Raw genomic sequence first — 7,984 nt, 5'->3', positions numbered from 1 at the left:
TGTGTGATTTTTAATGGAGGTATAAAAGAATGCCCTTAGTCAAAGAACAAACAAATTCTCTCTGGCTACTGAGAAAGATATCTCTTATATCCCTTCATGATATAAGATGTGCAGTTGTTGTGGTAGCTCTCCAATTCCTTTTTTTAAACTTTTTTTTTATTAAGAAAAGGAGAAAAAAAAACAAGTTTGCACCTCCTCCCAGCCTCCTGTTTCCCTCCCCCTCCTCCCACACTTCTCCCTCTCCTCACACCCTTCTCCCCCTCCTCCCACTCCTCTCCCCCTCCCTCTTCAGTCCAAAGAGCAGTCAGGGTTCCCTGCCCTGTGGTAAGTCCTAGGTCCTCCCCCCTCCGTCTATTTCTAGGAAGGTGAACATCCAAACTGGCTAGGCTCCCACAAAGCCAGCACATTACATAGGTTCAAATCCCCGTGCAATTGTCCTTGGCTTCTCATCAGCCCTCATTGTTCGCCACGCTCAGAGAGTCCGGTTTTATCCCATGCTTTTTCAGTCACAGTCCAGCTGGCCTTGGTGAGCTCCCAGTAGATCAGCTCCACTCTCTCAGTGGGAGGGTGCACCCCTCATGGTCCCGACTTCTTTGCTCATATTCTCCCTCCTTCTGCTCCTCATTGGGACCTTGGGAGATCAGTCCAGTGCTCCAGTGTGGGTCTCTGTCTCTATCTCCATCCATCGCCAGATGAAGCTTCTATGATGATATGCAAGATATTCGTCAGTATTGCTATAGGATAGGGTCATTTCAGGTTCCCTATCCTCAGCTGCCCAAGGAACTAACTGGGGACCTCGGCTTGGGCACCTGGGAGCCACTCTAGGTTCAAGTCTCTTGCCAACCCTAAGGTGGCTCCCTGAACTAAGAATTGTACTTCCGTGCTCCCCTATCCAACCTTCCTTTATCCCAATCCTCCTTTTTCCCCAAGTTGCCCCCATTCTCCCCTTCTCCCTTTTCTCTCCCCATCTCCCCTTACCCCCATCCCACCCCACCCCCAAGATCTCAATTTTCTCCCCGGCAATTTTGTCTACTTCCCATAGCCAAGAGGACAACTATATGTTTTTCCTTTGGTTCACCTTCTTACTTAGCTTCTTTGGGATCACCAATTGTAGACTCCGTGACCCTTGTTTATGGCTAGAAACCAATTATGAGTGAGTACATCCCATATTCATCTTTTTGGTTCTGGGTTACCTCACTCAGGATAGGGTTTTCTATTTCCATCCATTTGCATGCAAAATTTGAGAAGTCATTGTTTTTTACAGCAGCGTAGTACTCTAATGTGTATATATTCCACACTTTCTTCATCCATTCTTCCATTGAAGGGCATCTAGGTTGTTTCCAGGTTCTGGCTATTACAAATAATACTGCTATGAACATAGTTGAACAAATGCTCTTGTCATATGATAGGGCATCTCTTGGGTATATTCCCAGGAGTGGTATTGCTGGGTCCAGGGGTAAGTTGGTCCCGAATTTACTGAGAAACCGAAACACTGATTTCCAAATTGGTTGCAGAAGATTGCATTCCCACCAGCAATGGATGAGGGTACCCCTTACTCCACAGCCTCTCCAGCAAAGGCTATCGTTGGAGTTTTTTATTTTAGCCATTCTGGCAGGTGTAAGATGATATCTCAAAGTTGTTTTGATTTGCATTTCCCTGATCGCTAAGGAGGTTGAGCATGACCTTAAGTGTCTTTTGGCCTTTTGAACTTCCTCTGCTGAGAATTCTCTGTTCAGTTCAGTGCCCCATTTTTTAATTGGGTTAATTAGCATTTTAAAGTCAGGTTTCCTGAGTTCTCTATATATTTTGGAGGTCAGACCTTTGTCTGTTGTGGGGTTGGTGAAGATCTTCTTCCAGTCAGTAGGTTGCCTTTTTGTCTTGGTGACAGTGTCCTTTGCTTTACAGAAGCTTCTCAGTTTTAGTAGGTCCCATTTATTCAATGTTGCCTTTAATGTCTGTGCTGTTGGGGTTACACATAGGAAGCGATCTACTGTGCCCATCTGCTGTAGGGTACTTCCCACTTTCTCTTCTATCAGGTTCATTGTGTTCTGACTGATAGTGAGGTCTTTAATCCATTTGGACTTGAGTTTTGTGCATGGAGATAGATATGGGTCTATTTTCATTCTTCTACAGGTTGACATCCAGTTATGCCAGCACCATTTGTTAAAGATGCTTTCTTTCTTCCATTGTATACTTTTGGCTCATTTATCAAAAATGAGGCATTCATAGGTTTGTGGGTTCAAATTAGGGTCTTCTATACCATTCCATTGGTCGACTTCTCTGATTTTATGCCAGTACCACACTGTTTTCATCACAGTATCTCTGTAATAGAGTTTGAAGTCAGGGATGGTAATGCCTCCAGACAATCCTTTATTGTATAGGATTGTTTTGGCTATCCTAGGGTTTTTGTTTTTCCATATAACATTGATTATTGTCCTCTCAAGATCTGTGAAAAATTTTGATGCGACCTTGATGGGGATTGCATTGAATCTATAAATTGCCTTTGGTAGAATTGCCATTTTTTCTTTGTTGATCCTCCCAATCCAAGAGCAAGGGAGGTCCTTCCATTTTCTGGTATACTCCTCAGTTTCTTTCTTCAATGCCTTAACGTTCTTGTCAAATAGATATTTCACTTCCTTGGTTAGAGTAACCCCAAGATATTTTATGCTGTTTGTGGCTATCGTGAATGGTGAAGCTTCTCTGATTTCCTTCTCTGCTTCCATATCCTTTGTGTATAAGAGGGCGACTGATTATTTTGGAGTTGATCTTGTATCCTGCCACATTACTAAAGATGTTTATCAGCTGTAAAAGTTATTTGGTGGAGTTTTGGGGTCGCTTATGTACACTATCATATCATCTGCAAATAACGAAAATTTCACTTCTTCCTTTCCAATTCGAATCCCCTTGATCCCATTATGTTTTCTTATTGCTATTGCTAGAACTTCAAGCACTATATTGAAGAGGTATGGCGAGAGTGGACAGCCTTGTCGTGTTCCTGAGTTTAGTGGGATGGCTTTAAGTTTCTCTCCATTTAATTTGATGTTAGCTGTCGGCTTGCTGTATATAGCTTTTATTATATTTAGGTATGACCCTTGGTTATAATTTTCTTTCTTGGTTGAGTCTTTGTGCCGTTTTGGTATCAGAGTAACTGTAGCTTCATAAAAGTAATTTGGCAATGCCTCTTCTGTTTCTATATTGTGAAATACATTAAGGAGTATAGGTATTAGGTCTTCTTTGAAGTTCTGGTAGAATTCCGCTTTGAAATCATCTGGTCCTGGGCTTTTTTTGGTAGGGAGGTTTTTTATAAACTCTTCTAATTCTTCGCGACTAACAGGTCTATTTAGATTGTTCACCTGGTCCTGGTTTAACTTTGGTATATGATATTTATCTAAATAAGTGTCCATTTCCTTTACATTTTCCAATTTTGTGGCATATAGGCTTTTGTAGTAAGATCTAATGATTCTCTGAATTTCCTCTGTGTCTGTGGTTACGTCCCCCTTTTCATTTCTGATATTATTAATTTGCAAATTCTCTCTCTGCCGTTTGATTAGTTTGGATAGGGGTATAGAAACCTAACAGAGAAATAAGAGAATTAATGGAGGTAATGAATCAAATGGACTTAACAGACATCTATAGAACATTCCATCCAAATAGGAAAGAATATACCTTCTTCTCTGCAGCTCATGGAACCTTCTCAAAAATCGAGCACATAGTAGGTAACAAAGCAAACATCCACAGTTACAAAAAAATATTAGTAATCACCTGTGTCTTATCAGATCACCATGGATTAAAGTTAGATTTCAACAACAATGCTACCCCCAGAAAGCCTACAAACTCATGTAAACTGAACAGTCAACTACTGAACCATACCTGGATTAAGGAAGAAATTAAGGAAGAAATTAAAGTCTTCCTGGAATTCAATGAAAATAAAGAAACAACATACTTAAACTTATGGGACACTATGAAAGCAGTCCTAAGAGGAAAGTTCATAGCACTAAGTGCCCACTTAAAGAAAACAGAGAAAGCTCACATTGGAGACTTAACAGCCCACCTGAAAGCTCTAGAAAAAAAAAGAAGCAGACTCACCTAGGAGGAGTAGAAGACTGGAAATAATCAAACTGAGGGCTGAAATCAACAAAATAGAAACACAGAAAACAATAGAAAGAATCAATGAAACAAAAAGCTGATTCCTGGAGAAATTCTGCAATTCCTTTTTAATGAGTATATATGTATGTTTTTGTGTATGTGTATGTATATGGTTGTAGATTTATGCATGCATATGTACGTGTTTTGACTATTCATTTGAATAGACATATATAAGTTTCTGTGTGTGTATGTATATATGTGTTTATGTATGCTTCTTTGACCTAGTTGCAAATTATATGTTAAGCACTGTTTTTATATTTATCTACATTTCTTTCTGCTTCCCAATCAATTCCATGTCTTCTCTTCTAGATGTAAAAATAAATAAAACTTCTTATTAAAAAATATGTCTTACATATGCAAATAAAAATCTAACTTACCCATTATGTGTACTTAATTTGTAATTTTGAGTAACAGTTTTTCACTTTTAGAATTGGAATGAAAATTTATCTGATTTAAATTAAAGAAGGGAGAGTCTTCTTTTTGTGTTCATTTCATTGGTTAATAAAGAAACTACCTTGGCCCTTTAATAGGACAGAAAATTAGGTAGGCTGAGTAGACAGAACAGAATGCTGGGAGAAGGAAGCCGAGTCAGGCAGTCGCCATGATTCTCCTCTCCAACATAGGCGCAGGTTAAGATCTTACCTGGTAAGCTAACACCTCGTGGTGCTACACAGATTATTAGAAATGGGTTAATCGAGATATGAAAGTTAGCCAATAAGAGGCTGGAACTAATGGGCCAGGCAGTGTTTAAAAGAATACAGTTTCTGTGTAATTATTTCGGGTAAAGCTAGCCATGCGGAGCTGGGCGGGAACGCAGCCCGCAGCTCCATCACTACAATATTACTGTAAAAGAAAGACAAACGATTATTGCTTAATCACCATTACTCAGTATGCAAATCAGGAATGAGCAGTATAGGACTTGAAATTGACATTGGCACTTTACAGCACAATAATCTCTTCTCAGGAGGTTCTCTTACATGGACTACCTAAGAGTCACGTGTAAGAAGCAACACCTCCTCCTCATCTCCACCATCCTCTGGCAAGCCACAAAGCAGCAACCATACCTGAGTGCATCTCCATCCACATTGGCCAGGCTGGTGTACAGATCTGCAATGCCTGCTGGGAACTCTACTGCCTGGAACATGGCATCTGGCCATAACATTGCATCTGGCCTGATGGCCAGATGCCAAGTGACAAGATAATTGCAGGAGGAGATGACTTCCTCAACACCTTCTTCACTGAGACAGGCGCTGGCAAGAATGTGCCCTGGGCAGTGTTTGTAGACCTGGAGCCCACGGTTATTGATGAATTTCTCACTAGTACCTACCGCCAGCTCTTCCACCCTGAGCAGCTCATCACAGGCAAGGAAGATGCTGCCAATAACTATGCCCCTGGTCACTACACTATTGGTAAGGAGATCACTGACCTTGTCTCGGCAGAATTCGCAAATGGGCTGACCAGTGCACAGGTCTTCAGGGCTTCTTGGTCTTCCATAGCTTTGGCAGGGGAACTGGTTCTGGGCTCACTTCCCTGCTGATGGAGAGGCCCTCTGTTGATTACGGAAAGATGTCCAAGCTGGAGTTCTCCATCTACCCAGCCCCCCAGGTTTTCACCACTGTGGTTGAGCCCTACAACTCCATCCTCACCACCCACACCACCCTGGAGCACTCTGATTGTGCCTTCATGGTAGACAATGAGGCCATCTAGGACATCTGTCGTAGAAACCTCGATATTCAGCACCCCACTTACACTAACCTAAATAGGTTGGTAGGTCAAATTGTGTCCTCTATCACTGCTTCCCTCAGATTTGAAGGAGCCCTGAATGTTGACCTGACAGAATTCTAGACCAACCTGGTGCTCTACCCTCCTATCCACTTCCCTCTGGCCATATATGTCCCTGTCACCTCTGCTGAGAAAGCCTATGATGAGCAGCTTTCTGTAGCAGAGATCATCAATTCCTGCTTTGAGCCAGCCAACCAGATGGTGAAATGTGACCCTCACCATGGTAAATACATGGCTTGCTGCCTGCTGTACCATGGTGATGTGGTTCCCAAAGATGCCAATGCTGCCCTTGCCACCATCAAGACCAGCGCACCATTCAGTTTGTGGACTGGTGCCTCACTGTCTTCAAGGTTGGCATTAATTACCAGACTCCCACTGTGGTACCTGGTGGAGACCTGGCCAACATCCAGAGAGCTGTGTGCATGCTGAGCAACACCACAGCCATTGCTGATGCCTGGGCTCACCTAGATCACAAGTTTGATCTGATGTATGCCAAGCGTGCCTTTGTGCACTGGTATGTGGGTGATGGTATAGAGGAGGGGGAGTTCTCTGAGGCCCCTGAAGACATGGCTGCCCTAGAGAAGGATTATGAGGAGGTTGGTGTTGATTCAGTTGAAGGAGAGGGTGAGGAAGAAGGCAAGGAATACTAAATTAAAAGTCACAAAGGTGCTGCTTTTACAGGGAAGTGTATTGTGTTACAACATAAAGTGTGATCTGATCAGCTAATTTGTATATGGCAATGTGTGCTTTCATACAGTCACTGACTTATGCTGTGAAATCTGAAGGATTTGTTATAGACCCAAGCCATCCATTTCACTGATGGACTTTAAATAAAATATAATATTCCCTGTCTTAAAAAAAAACGAATCTATTCTCAGGCAATCATATATATATATATATATATATATATATATATATATATATATATATACACATAAATACATGCAAAGATATTTGCATACAGTAGAAAATCAGTAATTTCAGTACTCATATATTTCCATAAGTAATATGATATGGCATTTCAGCAGCAACCAGCAATTGGCAGCCTAGAATTACAATCACACTGCTTCCTGGCATGAACTGAAGCTTTCATTTAACTTACCAGGATTTAAGCATAGACAACTGTATATAGGACCACTCCCTACTTGCCAGAGGATTATCAATTTTTCCTATTGATAATTGGAAATAGAGCCCAGGGTAAATTACACTTTTCCGTCCGTCACCTGAACTTTTAATTTTGCAGCTTCAGCAGAAAAATACATTCAGGTGGGGATAAGAATGAGTCAACAGCTCTGATAGAGATCTCTAAAAGTATCACAGCATTTCCCCTTATTGGTGGAATTGAGATCACTCTCCTCATTGGTCCTTATTTCCTTCTCAATTTGACTGCACACTCTTCTTCAATCAGAACTCATGAACGCTAATAAAAGCATCAGCAGTGCGGGTTCTTTCCAGTCAGGCTCTGGCTATAGTTCAGATCTCGGTTGGACCTGGGTATAACCAAAGCCCAATTGTAAAATTGCCCAGACTAGGCAGACTGCTATTCACTTTTGCAGGAAGCAGAGCCAATGGAAAGGAGAAAAGTCAAGGTTGTTTGATTCCCAGCATTATAGCTCAGAGTCTCATGATCCTGTGTTTTAGGCAGCAAGTAGTTTCCTCTTCCTGAAGGTAATGCTTCTCTTTTAAGATGTGATTTTTTTTTAAATTTGAATATTTTCACATTAATATTGATCAGACTATGTTAAGAGTATTATGTGGCTCTGTAAAATCAAAATTGATGCCAAATGCATGCATACATTTGTGGACCCACACAATATTATATTAACAAATGTTCAATTCCTGAAAGTATACAAGTATTATTAATATTTTCTTCTAAAAGTAATGTCTCAGAATATTGCTTAATATCCAGACACTGTTGCATATAGTATGAAAATTGAGAACATTCAGAGAAGGGGCAAAAATAACATTTCCACGTACAAAAAAGCATGCCATTTCAGGCACTCATATATATTGGAGAACTGAAGAAATTTAAACACTCAAACATTGTACTTTGGGA

General features: G+C 41.0%; 1 pseudogene; it reads left to right on the top strand.

Moving 5' to 3' along the window:
• Window positions 1–5,212: 5,212 nt before the first annotated feature.
• LOC121448846 lies at window positions 5,213–6,578 on the top strand (annotated as a pseudogene).
• The last annotated feature ends 1,406 nt before the right edge of the window (window positions 6,579–7,984 follow it).

The sequence above is a fragment of the Microtus oregoni genome, unplaced genomic scaffold (assembly GCF_018167655.1).
Source record: "Microtus oregoni isolate MIOR12 unplaced genomic scaffold, Mior012 000000F_ref0000247, whole genome shotgun sequence".
Classification (NCBI taxonomy): Eukaryota; Metazoa; Chordata; class Mammalia; order Rodentia; family Cricetidae; genus Microtus; species Microtus oregoni.
Note: the sequence above shows the minus strand (reverse complement) of the source record. Positions and strands in the feature narration are given on the sequence as shown.